At 36.4% G+C, this 19,276-nt stretch overlaps 1 protein-coding gene across 1 annotated transcript in view; it reads right to left on the bottom strand.

Moving 5' to 3' along the window:
• Window positions 1-17,501, bottom strand: part of B3GNT2 (UDP-GlcNAc:betaGal beta-1,3-N-acetylglucosaminyltransferase 2) — a 36,802-nt gene extending 19,301 nt beyond the window's left edge. The window contains exon 1 of the mRNA XM_051975357.1: window positions 16,689-17,501. The gene's annotated coding sequence lies outside the window, so the exon portion shown is untranslated. The remainder of the gene's footprint in view (window positions 1-16,688) is intronic.
• Between the last annotated feature and the right edge of the window lie 1,775 nt (window positions 17,502-19,276).

Genomic DNA, 19,276 nt, shown 5'->3' with positions numbered 1-19,276 from the left:
TTTCACCTGTCACATTCTTTTGCAGATAACACCTTTTCTTTTTCTATCTCTGTAATCTCTTATGTAACTCCCTTTTTCTATCTTGTATTGTATTATTTTTTTATACTTAGTCATGCTACCAACATGAAGACCTACTGAATTTTACGTGTATGTATAGGTATTCTATCACTATTTTTCAAATATTTTAAAGTGCTGCCAAGATTTATAAAATACAAATTTAAGTTCATAGTAGTTTTTTTTGGCATCCTATTCCTCTATAATCAGCAGATACAGTTAGAATATGTACTGTCACCTGGGGGAAAGGGAATGCAAGAAATTTTTTTCAGAACTAAAAAGATGTTTTCTCATTTAAAAGGTCAAGAACTACAATTACAAGTAATAAGGGTCTGGGAATACAGAGGTAGGCAAGATAACAGGTTGAGAAAGGCCTCAGGAATGAGGTAAGGATTTGAAAGGACTTTCAAGGTAGGATAAGGCTTAGATAAGAAAGAGAAGGAAGCATACATAGTAAGCTAGGGAATGAAATAGGGACTTAACAGAAAGGAATGTCACATTTACTATTCACAGGAATGCTAAGCAGACCAGTTCAAGCTAGCAGTAAAAAGGCCAGAGAAGGAAGGAAGACAGAAGTCAGAAAAAAATAGTGGGCCTTATATGCTCTTAAGAAAGAAAAATCTATAAGAAAAATATTAAGGCAAATCATTTTGCCCAAAAGATGATAAAATTAAAATTCCTTTGCTAAAGTGAGAGGAATGAAGCAGGAAGTGCACTTCTAAGTATCAGTTGTTTTTAAAAAGGAATTGCACCACTAAATAGTTTACTCTATGATCAGATCGCACTGAAAGTAGCTCTGTAACAGAAGTGTTTGTTCTCAGGTTGCACATTATCCAGAACTCACAATGTAGAAAGGAAGTAACAATTTTCAACCAGGAACCAGATTCAAAGTTTGAGTGTGCATCTTTCTGTTAAATACAGTCTCAACCAAAATTACAGTATCAAGCAGTTTCCTTCAACTATTTTCAAGGACCAAATTTTATGGGATGGAAGTGGAATGTTGATGTAGGTATGGATCAGAAAGTCTCTACTGTGTTGAAATTAAATGTAGCAACCAAAACAAACAAACAAATAATACAAAGTGGAAAAAGCAGAATAAGAAGAAGAGAATATACACTATGACTATATGAAAAGGGAAGAAGAAGTGAATGATAGGAAGCAGCATTTATTTAAGCATGAAGTAGGTGCCAGGTACTGTGCTAAAGCAAAATTTTACCTAATTTAATCCTCACAGCAATTAGGGAGATGCTATTGTCTCCCTTTTACAGTTGAGGAAATTGAGGTAGACAGAGGTTAAATGACTTGCCCAGAATTACACAATTAGTATGTATCTGAGATCCCATTTGAACTCCAGGATACTCCAGGTCCAGTATTCTTGATTTTAATTTTTTGTTCTTCTAAGTTAATTTTGTTATTTTTTCTAGCTCAACCTATTATATTGGCTAATGAGCTTAGATTTGTCTTTATTTGTGTGAAAAGTAAGAGAATGAAGCTAACAACTTTACCCAATTCAACTTCACTTAAATCTAATTTATATACATGTCAAGGTATTATTTATGTCACTGATACTTTTTGAAAATAAAGGATGACCACTCTAACAAATGGGACTAACGGGAAAAAGAATCCTGATCAATGAGGCAACTAGTTGGCTGGAGCACCAGCCTTGAAGTCAGGAGGACCTGAGTTCAAATTTGACTTCAGACACTTAATACTTCCTAGTTGTATGACTCTGGGCAAGTCACTTAACCCCAATTGTCTCAGCAAAAAAAAAAAAAAAAAAAAAAAAAAAAATCCTGAGAGATTCAGAGGAAGTGAAAAATTGTTATACATTGAAACACACTAATTTGGATTTATTGAATCCAAAATTTATATTGCATGCTAATGTTGATCATTTAAAGTGAATAATTTTTAAAAAATAAATTACTGTACACGATGATGCCTCCAGAAAGAATAAATGGCAAGTTAACTGAGAAACAAAAAATTGAAGAGAAGGGATTTAAAAGGAGTAATCCAGTATTATCTACAACATTCTAATATCATTTAGAATGTGTAATATGAAATGAAAAATGTGCAATTTATTCACTTTTCAAATGTTACATATTGAGTCATTTAAAAGTTCTATTTTCAGACCAGTAAGTACATTTCTATTTGTTCGGTAAGCGTTTGGCTAAGACACTGAATATCAGCATTATCAAAGGAAAAAAAAAAAAAAAACCAGCATGAACAATGAAGGGTAAATATATACAACCTTAAATACATATAACTTTTACTCAGTGTTAAAGACCTCCCCAACAAAACCTTTTCCATAAACTGTTAACCCAGAGAAAAAATACTACATGATTTTTCATTGTTCATCTCTATCCAGAAAGAGGGAGTAATTACAGACTGCAAAAGATAGAACCACCATCAATAACATAGCATTTTCACTCTTTTTTGTTATCTGCTTGCATTTTGTTTTTTCTCATTTTTTTCTTTTTGATTTGATTTTTCTTGTGCAGCACAATAATTGTAGAAATATGTATAGAATTGCACGTTTAACATATATTGGATTGCTTGCCATCTAGAGAAGGGGGAATTTAAAAACACAAGGTTTTGCAAAGGTCAATGTTGAAAAATTATCCATGCATGTTTTGAAAATAAAAAGCTTTAATTTAAAAAAAGGACAGAACCACCTGTATAATTCATAAACAAAGTGATAATTTTTTAAAATTAACCTTATTATTTAAATATACTAAAATTTCACATTATCCAATAGACCTTAACACTTTGGGAAATAATAAGCACTTAATAATGCCTGTTGATTGATAGACTGTTGATCTCATTGATGTAGGGGCTCACTTCACTTAATATGGCTGAGAGTATTGAACTATGTGATCTCTATGGTGACTTGGATTCTAAATCTATGCTCATCCTACAAGGTCATTAAACTTCCAGGAATTCTATCAATAAGGCTACAACTCAAATAAATAAATAAAGATTCTCTTTATGGCCAAATCTAAAAATAAATACATTTCTCATTCTGGTGCAAAAATATTTATAGTTGTTCTTTCTGTAGTGGCAAAGAATCAGAAAATAAGGGGGTGTCCATCAACTGGATAATAGCTTTAAAAAAATGGTATATACGAATGTAATGGATATTATGGTGCCAGAGGAAATGATAAATGAGTTGGTTTCAAAGAAATCTAAAAAGGCTTTTATGAACTGGAGATGAATGACACTAAAAGACTTAAATTTTAATCAATGAAATGGCCAAGCATGATTCCAGCAGGCCAGAAAGTAACCATGTAACTCCCTACCTGCTGAACAAGAAGGGAATCTGTTTTGCTTGACCACATATATTTGTTATATAAAGAGTGTTTTGTTTTGTTTTTTCCAATTGAGAGGAAGAGGAGAGGGGATGTTCTTGCTTGGACCTGACTGAATCAGGCCAGTCCCTAAATAGTCCCCAGTGCCCAAATAAATCTCATAGATCCTTTCAATACTAAGTATTGTAACAGAGAGAATGCTGAATGTGGGTGGGAATCTCAGGAAGATCCAAGTCCAAAGCCTGTCTCATATAATGTGTGTGTGACCCTGGACATGGTCTAACCCCTCTCAAATTCCATTTTTTCATCTGTAAAATGAGTTTAATTCCCACTCCTTTGGGAAGGTGAGAGGTGGACAGGGTATATTAATTTCTAATATGGAATACATATATATTATATATATGTAACTAACATAAACAAAAGCTCTTTGGGGACATCAATAATTTTTGAAGAATGTAAAAAAGGTTCTCAGGGGGATTAAAAAATTATTAGCCCCAAGTCTCTCCCCACTCTAGTCCATCCTCTATTTACTCAATAAAGTGATTTTCATAAAAGCAGGTCAGACTATGTCACCCCCCACTACTCAATAAACTATAGTGACTCCCTATCAGCCTAAATTTGGTGTTTAAAGCCTTAACTTGTGTACCCCACTTCCAGGCTTAGTTAGTTACTTTCAATACCTCTTCCTCCTATACCCTATACTATCCTATACCCTATACTATATCATCACTAACCCAATGATACTAGCTTCTTTATTAAATGATACCTCCATATCTTGACTAAACACATTTTCACTGGTTGTCTCCCATACCTGGAAGCCTTTTCCAAATCTCCAAATCTTTGCTTTCTGATTATCCTTCAAGTCTCCATTAGAGTCCCATTTCCTGCAAGAAGCCTTTCCCAATCCTCCTTAATCTCAGTGCCTTCTCTCTAGGATTCCCCCCAATTTATCTTGGTTGTGGTTGCCTGCATGCTATCTCTCTGATTAGATTGTGAGCCCCTAAAAAGCAATCTGGCCAACAGAATCTTAGTCAACCCTCTCAGCTCTATGCTACCTGTAAACTTGACAAGCATACTACCTGTATTTTCCATTGATCATTGGTAAAAATGTAATCTAGAATAGGGCCAAGAACAAAACCTTGAAGTACTCCATTCAAGATGTCTCCAAGAGGTTAGCAAACCCGCAATTACTTCATTCTTTGGATCTAGTTGTTCAACAAGTTCTAAATTTATCTAACTGTGAAACTGCTAAAATAATAATAATAATAATAATAATTAAGAAAATTTTGGTGGTCAAAAATGGAAAAATCAAAACTGATACTGCTATTTCACTTAAGGTAAAATTAAGCATTCATAGTAGGCTTTTTGAAAGTAGGAAAAGTTGGGGCAGCTAGGTGGCCTAGTAGTTAGAGCACCAGCCCTAAAGTCAGGAGGACCTGAGTTCAAATCTGGCCTCAGACACTTAACACCTCCTTGGGCAAGTCATTTAACCCCAATTGCCTAAGCAAAAAAAAAAAAAAAAAAAAAGGTAGGAAAGGTTTCATTTTTGCTTGGAATTTAGTAAACACTAAATAAATATTTGCTAGAACAAATAAAATAAAAACTTGCCTTCTCTGGAATTTTAATTAACTTTCAAAGTAATTCCTACTGCTTGATTTTGACAGGATAGAAATCACATGTAATACTGAATTTAAAAATTTCAAAGTCATTTTAGTAATATTCAAAATCAAAAACAGAAAAGCTGTTTTTTAAAATTTCAACAATAGGCATAAATCTATTTTCTCTCTGGTAGTTCAGGGTATGTGTGTCCTACCATAGTACAAAAGTTAGGTTTTTTTAACCAGATGGTGAATTTTAGCCAAAAAAAATTTTCCAAATCTACAGAATAACAAAGAAGCTAAACAACTGTATATCAGTTCACTCATTTTTGTGATCTTCTACTATAATCACTCTATCCAGAAGGCAAATGTCCTGAAGCATAGAGGATTGAGCTTAATTTAATTTTGTGTTCCACCTAACATAAGGTAGGTGTTCAAAGAGAATTAAATCCTATTAGGTAGCTGTTAAGGGCAGGTCTGACTCAGGGACAGCTCAGGTTCAATGGAGGAATGAAATGAGATATTTGTTACCAAAAGGAGTTTCACTTTCCCCACATGTATAGCCGCCCACTTTTCCTTCTCCCCACTCATAGGGACTATTTCCCAAGACAAAGCAGTCTGGGACTTGATTAACTGGTCCTTCATCCTGGTCATCTAAGGGCATTAAAAAAAAAAAAAGTCCCATCCAAGTACAATCCTGGCCTCTAAAATTTAGTGAATACCTGAGACCAAATATGTCACTGAGCAACAGACCAGACATTTTTCTAAAAGTAGTCCAAGCTTATCAAAACTGACACTATCACTCACTGCATCCTTGCTGCATATTTTTTTCTGTGTTAGAGCAAAGTAATATGCATCTGGGTGATCAAGGAGCCACGTCAATATAACCAGAGGAATTGTCTGGTTACAAAATAATTTTTTTAAAAAAATAAAACATATATGCCCATCAATTTAGGAATGACTAAATAAATTGTGCAAATGTAATGCACATGTAATGCAAATGTAATAAATGTTACAAATATAATGCAATATGGTATGTGAATGTAATAAAATTACAAATAGGGAATAATAAAAAGTATGAGAAAACATAAAACTTGATGCAAAGTGAAGTACAATATACACAAACTTGGACAATGTTAATGGAAAGACCAATAAGCATTAAACCAAACCAAATACTGTCTATATAATGACCAAGTATGACAAGAAGAGAAGATCCATCTCCATTCTTTCAATGGACAAAACTGGTAAGACCATATACATTCCCTATCAGCCTCAGCTGATGTGTTTGCTAGTTTTAAAATATTTTTTTCATTTTTTTCTTCTTTGTCCTAAGGAATGATTCTCTGGGGGTAGAGGAGGGCAAAGGGATATATTTGGAAATGAAGGTGATACAAAACTCCCCCCCCCAAAATCAATATATACATCCTATATCTCATAATTATATAAATTACTCAATTCACATGACAGTAAATCCCTAATATAGGAAAAAATATGAAAAATCAGCACTTAAAATAGTAGTAAATATTGACATTTCAATTGGTTTTTTAATTTTAGTAACTCAGTGAACAGCTTTGAAAATTTCCAATTTATTGTATGCTAACAAAAGTCTCAAATAACTGATAATCTTTAAAAGCACTACTGAAAATTGAAGATCATAGAGACTAGTCTCAGTCACACTGAAAATTAAAGTGCCGAAGAATATATAATTGTAATTATCAGTGATGAACTAGTCCCTTTCATTAAAGGAACCTTAGTGCTTTTAGCTTATCAAATTTAGTATCAGACTAAAGATGGACAGAACTATCAACTATATATGGGCACAGAAATGAAACATGATTCCTAAGAACAAAGCACATACTGGGAGAAAAAGCACAGGATTACAATAAAAAAAGGTAAGGATTGCAGAACTGACTGGAGTGCGGAGTGCTAGTCAAAGAAGAAAGACAGAAACAGGAAGGGGAAGAAATAAAGAACACTGCAGGAGGTAGCCCAGCCAGAAAGGAGACAGAAGCTGCAGCCCAGCCAGAGTTCCAGAGAGCTGACATCAGGATGTTCAAAAGCAGGCTTGCAGAAACACAGCCAGATCTCTCTCCAATCCATCTCCTCTGTTCATATTGCAATTTAAAGCACTTGAATTCTGTCACTGCTACAGACTGCCTTAACCACATCAGTTTGGCAAAAGCTGAAGCTACAGTACCGCCTTTATCAAGGCCACCATACACAGCACAGAGATCAGATGAGTTGCTATGTTACAGAACCTCTCCAGTCTTCTGACATCTTTTTTCACTGCCCTCCAGACTCAGAGATACTGGGATATTGTATCTAGCCTCCCTGCTGCTCCTCCCACATAACAATACTCCATCTCTCAACTAAATATATTTTTCACCTACTGTCCTCCATGCTTTCATCTTCATTTCTGCCTCCTGCTTTCCTGATCTCACCTAAAATACTACATGGGGTGAGCATGAGGTGCCTCCTTTTCCAACAATCCTTTTAATGCTAGTTCCTTCTAAGAAATATTTTTTCAATTTATTCTTTCTATATCTTGTTTATATATAGTTGTTTACATGTTGATTCCTCCCTTTGAATGTGATTTCCTAAAAACTAAGAACTGGGTTTTTCCTTTCATTATATCCCCAGAGTTTAGTAGAGACCGGTAGTAGATGCTTAATAAGTGCTTGTTGACTTGACCTCTACATGCATTCATTTCAGATTCTGGCTTCTGGATTACTTTTCACAAACAAGTATCTTTGGATGTTCTGTTCTATAACTTGTCTGTTATAGTCAACTATTTATGTTGAAAGAATACTTACTGCCTTTCACTCACTCAATACTTATCAAGAATCATCTTCCTGGGACATCTACAAAATTTCAAACCTGTAAAGTATCTGAAAGTTCATTTCATCCAACCCAGTCATTTTAGAATTGAGGAAACTAAGGTCCAGGAGGTTAAGTTAATAAAAGGAGGCTTGGGGATATAATAGGTTAGAAACAAAATCTGGACTAGAAAGAAAAGACTAAATTTGGAAACAGAGACCTTGATTGAAATCCTGGCATTGCTACCTATGGGAGTTGGCCATTGAAGATGGACTTCAGGTGCCTCATGTGTAAATGAAGAAATTGACTACATCATTTCTAAAGACTTTTCAAGTTCCCCCTGCAAATCCAAACAGATCTCTTCAGCCTCCGTTCTTTCCTCTGTATTTCCTTGACAAATTATTTTTTAAAAAACAAACCTAAGACTCTTAGAAACACTTCACTGATATTTCAAAAATTGAAGCATCTCTAGATTTCACTTCTCATGATACTAAGTGATATATTTATAACATTCTGTTAAGTGAGAGACCAAACAGCTTAGCATCAAAGAATGTATATTTTATTTATCTGTAAAAATAATTCTACTATATCTTCCATTGGGACTGTCACTTATAGGCTACAGCAACATCTGTTAATATTCAACTACTTTCTTTTCCTAGATACTCTCTTCTTTCTGGGGTTTCCTGGAACTACTTTCTCTTGATTCTCTTCTTACTCCTACCTACCTCTTTGGTTCCTCCTCTGAATTATCCTCTATCCATCTGCTAACTCTAATTATGGATGTTCCCCAAACCTCTGATCCTCAGTCTTCTCATCTATTTCTATATGTTCTCTCAGTGATCTCATCACCTCCCATGAGTTCAATTTTCATCTCTATGAAGATGATTTCCAAATCTAAATATTCAGCTCTCCTGGCTTACCTGAGGTTCCAGGTCACCTACCACCTATCTTATATTTCCTACTAGATATCCTTCTCCATAGGCACCTCCATCTCAACATGTCCAAAACAAAGCTATTTCCCTCCCCGACAAATCCCTATTTCTATCAACGTTATCACTATCTTTCTAGTTACCTAGGTTCAAAATTATCCTCAATGCCTCTCACTCTATCACCTTCCACAACCAGTTGCAGATTCCTATGGATTCTACCTCCATACCACTTGCACCCATTCCCTTCTCTGATTCCAATGTTACCAACATAGTTCAGATCCTCATAACCACTCCCTCACTTGCATTTGGTTTCCCCAACTCTAATATTTCCATTTTCCAGTCCATACTTCACAGACTGATATTCCTAAAACACTGATCTGACCAGTTCACTCCTCTGTTCAAGAAGTTATAGCAGCTCCCACTACCCCAGGACTGTTTTACATTCAAATCCCTTTACAACTGAACTCCAGTCTACCTCTCCAGATACTTCATATTATTCCCTCTCATACACTAGGTTTTAGCCAAACTAACTCCTCACACTATATTCCATTTTCTATCTCTGTATACAGACTGTCCTAACTTTCATCTCTTAAAATCCTCATTTCATTTAAAACTCAAATTGCCATCTCTACTATGTCTTTCCCCTTTCCTATAGCAACTATTCCCCATCCTAACCCCAAAGTCTGGTTCATATTTACTTTGTATCTTTTTAATCTGATAAACTTTTTTTCTTTACCATTTTCAATTAAAATTTTGAGTTTCAAACTCTATTCTTCCCTTTGTTTACCCTGTCAAGGAGGAGAGCAGGGAGGGACTATCCAATATAGATGCAAGAGATACATTTGCAATTATGTGAAACATTTCCATATCAATCATTTTGTATTAGAAGACTTGACTAAAAGAAAAAACAAGTGAAAAATAGCATGCTTCATTTTCTATTCAATGACTATCAATTCTTTCTCTGGAGGCTATATGTACATTTCAGTAGTGCTTTGGAAATGTCATGGATCACTGTATTGTTGAGAATGGCCAAGTCATTCATAACTCTTCATTAAATAACATTGCTATTGCTATGTCCAATGTTCTCCTGATTCTGTTCACTATGCATCAGTTCATATAAGTCTTTCCATGCAATTTTCTGAAATCATACTGCTTGTCATTTCTTATAGCACAATAATATTCCATTACAATCATATACCACAGCTTGTTTATCCATTCCCCAAAGGCATCCCTTTGATTTCCAATTCTTGGCTACCAGAAACTAACGGCTGTAAATATTTTTGTACAAATAGATCCTTTCCTCCCCCTTTCTGGATGTCTTTGGGATGTCTTTTTCCTCCCCTTTTCTGGATGTCAGCATTTGCATTGCTGGATCAAAAGGTAATTACAGTTTTATAGCACTTTGGGCATAGTTCCAAATTATTCTCCAGAATGCTTGTATCAGTTCACAACTCCACCAGCATTGCATTAGTGTTTCAGTTTTCCTACAACTCCAAAATGCAACAGTTTCCTTTTTTTTTATCACAGCCATTCCGATAGGTGTAAGATAGTAGCACAGAGTTGTTTTATTTGTATTCCTCTGGTCAACCGTGATTTAGAGCATTTTTTCATATGATTATAGATAACTGATTTGTCTGAAAACTGCCTGTTCATAAATAATAAGCTTTTTGATGTAAGAGACATAGAAGTTGATTAATATGTACTTGCTAGATTGATTGAATTTTTAAGTATACAAATACTTTAATGCTTTTGTTTAATAAACTTCTAGCCACTCTAATGGGTGTTAGAAAAATAAGATATAGAAAGAAAGTAAATAAGTTAGCTTTTGGAAAAATGAAAAACTGCCATCAATTTATTAATACTATAAGGAAATAGTATAAGGAATTACTATAAAGAAAATCTTCACTGAAGTCTTATTCTAATGCCTCATTATAACATGGAGGTGGCCCTGGGTTACTGAGGTTTCAAGGAATCAGAAATTATGGAAGGCTTTATCAAGCCTGGCTACAAACTTTATATCTATTAGTATCAGTTAACATCAATCAGGAGCAACTTACTTAAATTGGGAGAAGCTTATCCCACAAAGTTTGGTACACAAGTGATGAGTTGGGGGATTAAGGATTAAATTAACTTATAAGGCTTGATGGATAGAATACCCACACAGAGGAAATCATAGATTGTTGAAGCATAAACAGAAAATAGTTTTTAAAAAAATCTTGGGAAGGAATTTACATCCTGATAAATAGTACCAGAGCAACCCTATAAATCTATTATTCCAACTCTTGTTCAAGTAAAAATAATTCTAATCCAAATATTAATAGATAATTAAAATGAGAAGTCATCAAAAATCAGTTATAGGCAAAATGTTCAAGAATAAATTAATTAGAATATTCTCAGAATAAAATAGTTTTCTTCATCATTATTTCTACATACACAAAGCTGAATTCCTGCAAAATATTTCCAAGAAAATGAACTTTGCAAATGTATCGACCAAGACAATCATTTTTTTTTTAAAATGGCTCCAAACTTTCTGGAGCTGTCAACAATAGAATCAAGATAAAATTATGATGTGTGGGGTGGAAATTTTTAAAACTCAGTACAGGTACAATCTATATGTCATGTAAAGAATATGAGCTCAGGCAAATAGAAAAGGTCAATAAAAACACATTCTAATTTCTAATTAGAAAAGTTTTCTAATACTAATTCTAAAAATTATTGAATTTTTGTCATCAAGTATGTGCTGATGAAATTATTTCATCAATTTCTTATTGCTTTTCAAAGCATACATCTATGCACACTAATCTCAATAGTAATTGCTTCTCAAGAGACTAGAATTCAGTCATTCTACAATTTATAGAAACATGTTTGCTAAGTATCTAACAATAGTTATTCCACCAAAGAAAAACTGGATTCAACAACTGCTTGCTATATGTTCTATTTTGTACTCAACTGCATCCATTTTTATGTACTTCCTGGCAGTCAAGAAATGGAAGGCTGATTTCAAATATTACCCCTTATTCTATTTTATGTTATTATTGCTGTTTAATTATATTGTATCATACTGTCACTGACTATCCAGTTTCATGTTATGAATGTTACAGATACAGTAGCAGGCAATTGTTTTGAAGAATACCTAGATAAAAAGAAATTCTCAATAATTACTTTTCTAACAAACTGTTTTTAAGATTTTCCTGAAAAATCTTACTATATATATAGAGTATTGATAATTAATCAACTTCAGCATACAAATAGTATACTGAAATATTTCACAGCCACACGTGAATAAATACAATAAAGCTACTGATAAGATACAAGGAATATGTGATCCTAGGTAAATCATTTAACCAAGTTCCCAAGATAATAGTTAATAATTGTTGTTGTCTGGTCATTTTTCAGTTATATATGACTCTTTATGACTTTTTCTGGGGTTTGTTTTGACGAAGATAGAATGGTTTGTCATGTCTTTCTCCAATTCATTTTACAGATGAGGAAACTGAAGCAAATAGGGTTAAGTGACTTGCCCAGGATTACAGAACTAGTATCTAAGGCCAGATTTGGACTCTAGGCATGCTCAATTCACCTTGTCACTTAGCTTTCCCAATCAGTAATAATAGCCAGCACTTAAATATGCTTTTAAAACATGCAAAATCCATCCAAATGAATAAGGTAACAGGGGCACAAAAGTTAATTGACTAGCCCAAGATCACACAGCTAGTATCTAAAACAGAATTTGAACTCTACTCTTCCTGACTCCAAATCCTATGTTCCTATCCATTATGTTCCCAAACTACTTATCTGTGAATTCCCAATACAAGTGAAATCATAAGTACAGACAAAACAACCTCATAAAGTACTAGCATTTAAAAGTTTAAAATTACTTTTGTAAACTATATTCCCTAATAAGCTTCAGGGAAGTCTTCTCAAGAAGCTAAATATTACATAATATTGTGTCCACTGGGCAAATGGGAAGCAGCTGGAAGAGATATTTCAGGGTCAGTAAGAAATGTTACTTATTCAAAGCCTTGGAGTAGTGCCCTTGGCAAAACATTTCTAAACTGTTCAAATCTTGAATACTTATTTTTTAAAAATAAAGTACAGTAATATTATAAAAGAAAGTTACATTTAGGATGAGAAATATGAACTTCAACCCTTTTCTTTTAGTCCTATGCTAAATGAAAAATCTACAGAATATTTCTGTTCAGAACACTTAAGAATCTATATAAATAAAGCATAAAGGAACGGTTAAGTATTTAAAAAATATTTTTCTATGGACAGGTAGGTGGCACAATGGATAGAGCACCAGCCCTAAAATCAGAAGGACCTGAGTTCAAATCTGACCTCAGACACTAACACTTCTTAGCTGTGTGACCCTGGGCAAATCACTTAACCCCATCTGCCTTAGTGAAAGAAAGAAAAAAGAAAAGAAAGTTAAAAATTTTTTCTGGTCCACTACTCTTATGTAACCTGTTTGGTGGTCAAAAGTAATCCAACAAAACAAAACCTATATGGGAAAAAATGGAAAGAAATGAAATGGAAACTCAGTGCCTTAAGAAAAACATTTTTGTTTACTTGTTTGGATCTGGGATTCCATCAATTCAGAGAACTCCTTCCATAAGACCATTCATCATTATAGGCTCATAAATTTGCATGGTGGATGACAGTGATTAAGTGATTTGACAAGATCACCTGGCTACTTGGAGTCTGTGGAAGAGAATGAATTCAAGTCATTCTGGTCAGCCCTATCCATTATATTTATTCAGCCTCCTACAGATTTTATCATGGAAAACATTTTAACCACATTCTACTTTTGTATTTTTAATGTGAACAAAGAATAAAAACTAAAAGATGGAATGTACAAAAATCGAAGGAAGTAAATATGAAAAATGTTCCTTTACATGGAAACAATTGCAAAAAATATAGTCACATTTCAGGCCTCAAAAGACTGGCTTGCCAAACAACTTTGACAACAAAATGAATTGCTTTAAATGTTTCCCAAGGTATCTTAATATCAGTAAATTAGGAAATACCTCCTTTAAAAATAAAACAAAACATATACAGTATTTTATTCTGGTCACTGAATAAACCAAGGCAAATATATGCAAATGTATAAATTATGTATGTACATGTGTGTAAATATACACACGCAGAATCAAATATATATAAAATATGCAATAAAAATTCTACCATGTGGTGGTTCATGTTTTTAACGGGGATTTCAGAATATTCACTGGCTCCATCAAGCCTAAAAATTCCAGCAACTTCTGCTCATCTTCCATAGTCTCCACCTACAGAGATGCTTCATGTGCTCTAGTCTAGTCTCTACATTTGACAGCAAGGAACAAAAATTTAAAATGAGTAGCCTAAGATCTCAAGGATAGTAAGAGATGTAATTTGAATGCAAGGTCTTTCATTTTAAATCCAGCACTCATTTTATTGCCTCAGTCTCTATCAAATCCTGAGTCTTAAAACTGACTGAAAGAAAATAATTTAAAATAACAAAAATTTGTTGTGATTCAAAGTGGGGCTTAACATTATAAATCTAAAGTGGTTCTTACAGTTTTATTGGGTTTTGATAATGGACATTTGATAGTGTTCAAATTATCTGTTAAATGTCAATTATGGAAACATCTCTAATAAAATTACCAGAGGATGACTATTTCTTCATCCATAAAAAGGAAAGCTTTCAAAAACCTTCAGTACAAAAAAATCAAATCCAGTTATTAAGGGAAAGTAGAAGAAAACATACCAACAACATTGAAAATGAAAAGCCCAAATTTCAAAAGAAATATTTTTTAAATAGTAGAAAAGGAAAATAAGACCGAAAAGTTTATATTAACAACTGCTAATGCAGTTATCATAATTTAAATAAATTTTTCTTGAGAATCACAAGTAACACCTATTTCAAAGAAACATCATAAACTAGGTTACCAACCTACCTTTCCCTAAGGGTCACTGTCAGATTAGAAGCCTGATTATTAGCATGAGTGTATAGAAGTTCACAAGATTATAGGTGCTCAGTTTATATCTCTTCTCCAGATTCAACAATAAACACATCATTTACTTCACAAATCTGTTTGTTTATTTTTAAAATATTGCTACAACTGGACTTATGATCTGAAAACTTATATAAGGTCATGCTAAAGGAAGGAAAAAGAAAGAATATAATTATGCAAAACAGTCATCTTGAAAGTTGTGGAGGAGAAATTTAAAGCTAATAAGAACCTTAGAAACCTAGTCTACCACACTGAATTTACAGTTGAGGGAATTAAAGGCTTGTATAGGTTAAAATATTCCTTCAGGTAGTAAAAGGGGTAGAGGGGAGTTGAGCAGAATTCAAACTCAGGTTCTCTGACTACTAATAAAAAAATGGGGGGGAGAGAGACTAGTTCATTCTAGCATCCTCACACTACTCCCAAAACAATCACAAATCTACCTCAAATCAGAATTTAAAACAAAATCATTCTAAGCTCTCACATTCACTATCTTTTATAACCCAGGATAGGTCTTGTAACTGAACCTTACATTTTTACAAAACGTAATCACTAACATAAAAATGCTGTAGTATGGAAGTGAAAGAAACACGAATTTACTTCTAGAAGTCTCTAGAAGGTATCGATATGTCTCTTTCTACTTCAGTGCTAAAAGAACGTGTCCTGTCCTGCTAGAAGTATTTTTAAGACATTTTGATTCCCCATTCTAAGGGCTAACAACAAACATGATCGCTATGGCATATTTCACCATTCCGGTTTTTTCTGTTTGTCAGCGATTGACTGTTTTAAATGCCTGGCCCTAATAAGAGTCTCTACAGTAACCCAAGTGGGATCTCAATTCCCATCACTCAAGCTAACAGCCTAGTTAATGATTCAACTTCGGCAGCATGGAATATTTTTCTAGAGGTCAAACTGAAGGGTTCTTTTAAATAAGTTTAATGGAAACAAACCTTTAGGGGCCAAAAAATGGGGGGTAGGGCGAAAAGCTGCTGCCATTATTTAGCTAATAAACCAGCTGACTTTTCCCAGCATAAAACACAATATTGTGCAATATGTAGAAGAGAAATGTGTTGGAGTTGAGAGGGAATTAGGGGCAATGTTGGTGGCTTGGGTCCTGATGTGGAGGAGTCAAGGTGAGGAGAGGCAAAGGGGGCAATGCGGGAGGGAAAGGAGGAAAAGAAGGGCAATGTGGCAATGGGAGCAGAGGACAAAAAGAGGGGCAAAAGGAGTGGAGAGAAGCCAATGAGGGGCAAGGGCTGTGCAGGAGAAAAAGAAGGGCAATGGGGGGAGAGGAAGGAAAGACGGCAATGTGGCAATGGAGGTGAAGAGGAGGGGAAAGGCAATGGGAGAGGAGCTTAAAAACAAGCTTCTCAAAGACAGCATTCTCACTAAATGCTTCAGACTGAACAACCCAACCCACCTACCGCCTTAAAAGGTCCTCGGACTCGGGCGTTTCCCCTCTTTCCCTCATTAAAGTTAGGGCACTAGGCCCAGAAAGAGCCAAAAGAAAGAGAAAGGCTGAATTAGACAGAGCAGCCAGAGGGCTGGGGCCCTTCGCGATGACAAGGAGGAGGTGAAGGAGGGGTGGGGGGAGGAGGGGAAAGGGGCGCATCTGTAAAAGTCAGTTCACTCTTCTCAATTGATCCGACTTTGGGGGCTCGGAAATTAACATTGCAGTGGGGAGGAGGGGGGAGAGAAAGAGTTGGGGAGAACGAATAAAGAAGGGGAGAAATAATGCTGTAAGAGACCACACTCACCAACAAACTTATAAGAGGGTTGGGGAGGGGGATAGATAGATTAAAGCCCAGAAGCAGAGACAAGAAACACACAAGGTAAAAGCCGAAGGGCGAGTGCGTGGGCTGCAGGAGGAGAAAAGGTCACAGGAGGAAGTGGCAGAGACGGTCTAAAGGGGAAGGATACGCAGCACGAGAGTGGGGCCACAGTGGACCCCGTTGGGAGGGGGGAAGGGTACGTCGGCGCCCCAAGTCCGCTTACCTTGTCCAGGAGCAGTGTCTGCTCACACCGGGCGGAGAGGGTGGGGGACGGTGGTGATCGGAGCCGCATCCACCCTCCTCCTCCTCCTCCGGTTCCCCGGGCGGGCCAGCCGGCTGGCCCTCGGCTCAGCCCCGGGCAGCTTCCCGGGGCCGTCTCCGGCGAGACAACACAGCTGCGAGCTCCATCCCAGCCGGGCTCCCCACCGCGCGTGGTCTGGGCCGGGCCGGAGTGAAGACGGTGTGGGCGTCAGCGGCGGCCGAGGCTCCTCCTCGCTGGGGCGGGCAGCCGGCTCCGGCTAGGCGGCTGGCACGCCACGCACTTGTTGCAGCTGCTGCTGCTGTCGCTGCGTCGGAAGCTGCTGCTGCTGCTGCTGCTGCTGCCGCTGCTTCCAGACCTCTGGCTCTCCCTCCAGTCCCCCGGATCTCCCACTTCACAATTTCCCTACAGCGGAAGACCGCCGGAGTCTCCCGATTCAGCCCTCCAGGCAAGAGCACACACCCCTTAGACCTCACTGAAGCTGCTGTGCGACTCTCCTACTCGGCCAGGTCTGAAGAGGGAGGGAGCAGTGGAATCCCGCCCGCCCCGTCCAAAGCCCGGCCCCCAAAATCTGGCAAAGACCAATCAGAAAGGAAGTAAGGAGCGGGGCCAGAAGAAGGTTTGAATCTACGAGGCCCGGAACCCTCAAGGTCGCCCCCCTCAACCTTAAAATCTTTGGAAAAACTCTTACACGCACCCCATAATAACTCTTCCTACTAAAGGTTTGAGGAAGAGTGTCAAAGAAGAAACTACAGCTATCCTCCCCACCACTGAGGTGGGAATGTCACCCAGAGAAAAAGTAAAGTCCTTAAAATAATGAGAAAACTCATTTTCTGGACAGAATAATACGATGGTTTTATGGTCTCAGGATGACCATTAACTTCTTCATTCTTTCTAACCTAAATACTGCTAGCTTCATTTTTGCCCCATTTGAATTCACTGAGGGAGAGGACGGACACATCTATTTTTACTGACCCTTAGCACTTAGTAAGTAGACATTTACCAAATATTAGTCGGTGGAGGGGATGCTGGGAATAGGACTAGGCACCTCTAGGTAAGTTTAAGATGGGAGAGAGAGACATAAAGGCTGGAAACAGAACCTAGTTCAAAATGATTTTTACCAACTCAACAAATAATGACATTGAATGAAAATCTGTTTCCTCTGTCATGTAAAGGTTGTTATACAGTCCATCCTATTGAAGCTTCTAGAGATTTCTCCAGCTTTTTATTAAAAGGTGACCCTTCACCATTTCTGAACCACACACTATCCCTTAGCTTTTCTAGAATAAATACGCTTTAATATGTTTGCTTAAATGTTTCTGCAGAGGGTCCACTGTCCCGCCTACACCTCAGTAGAGCCCCATCCACTATGTTAGAGAGTGAAAGGGAGGATCGTTCTCAAAATTAATAACCCCCTGGGCTAATAATCCCCTGGGTTTAAGGAATTTACTGTGATGCGAGTAGAAAGAATCCCATATCTGTATTCCAGGCTGTTCAGTTGACTACTTGAGCAACTTTGGACTAGTCACTTTTTCGGTTTCCATTTCCATGCCAATAAAAAATGAAGATTGAATGACCTCATAAATCCCTCACAACCCAGAATCTGTAATCCCAAAATGTCAAAAAGGGAATTTATACTGAGCACTTTGGCTGTATTACCACCGATTTACATATGGGGGCAGGACCAGAACACCAGAACTCTCCCTCTTATTTCCACTGCACCCCTGACTCCACCCTTCTCTCAGCGCTTCTCCCTTTTTCTGTTCGCTTGCTTTCTGTCATCTCCCCCGTCCGTTTGCTCTAGTTATGTAGAGATGTAGGCACTTCATTGGGCTTTTCCTTAAACAGAGCTCCATGATCATGGAGTTAAACTATTGTTGATATTTTTTCAATATTTCAATTTTTTTTTTTTTTGCTGTATATGTGGAGGGTCGAGGTGGGATGAAGTTTTTTCATATTCCATTCTCTCTTCACCTCGATTTAGTTACCCTTCATTCTTATTTTACTTCATTTATTTGTTTTAAGAGAAAAAAAAATCCAATAAAAGCATTTCCAAAAAGTCTCAGCACTAAACCAAGCTCAGAGTTTCCCATTTTAATAGTAGGAAGTTTTTACCTTTCCTGGGACTATTTGCATTTCAATAGTCACCTGGGAGGGACTACTTAGCCCTGAGGGATGCATTGCCAATAGTGGAATTCCAGGCATCAATTTAAGAATGTGGGAAAAGGGAAAGACTATATAAGAATTCATTGCCCTTTTTTGGACCCCTAGAAGATAGCTATTGTTTAGAGGCTTCCACTTCGGTTTCCAAGTCCCCAACCCTACTTTGCCTCCTTACCAAAAAGCTCTTACAATTAAAAAAAAAAATTATCATAAGGATGCTTCTTATTGTCTTCTTCAAATATGAATGGAAATAAACTACATTTCCTTCATGATCCCATTGTCTACTAGTAATATTTAAGAATTCTGTAATAAAACTTCCATCACTGGCATATGGATTTCTTGTCAGTAGAATTCAGGATATGAGGTCTCATCATTCTAATTCTTATTCT

This window comes from Antechinus flavipes, chromosome 2 (genome assembly GCF_016432865.1).
Source record: "Antechinus flavipes isolate AdamAnt ecotype Samford, QLD, Australia chromosome 2, AdamAnt_v2, whole genome shotgun sequence".
NCBI lineage: Eukaryota > Metazoa > Chordata > Mammalia > Dasyuromorphia > Dasyuridae > Antechinus > Antechinus flavipes.
The sequence above is the reverse complement of the archived record's forward strand: the minus strand, read 5'-3'. Positions and strand labels throughout refer to the sequence as shown.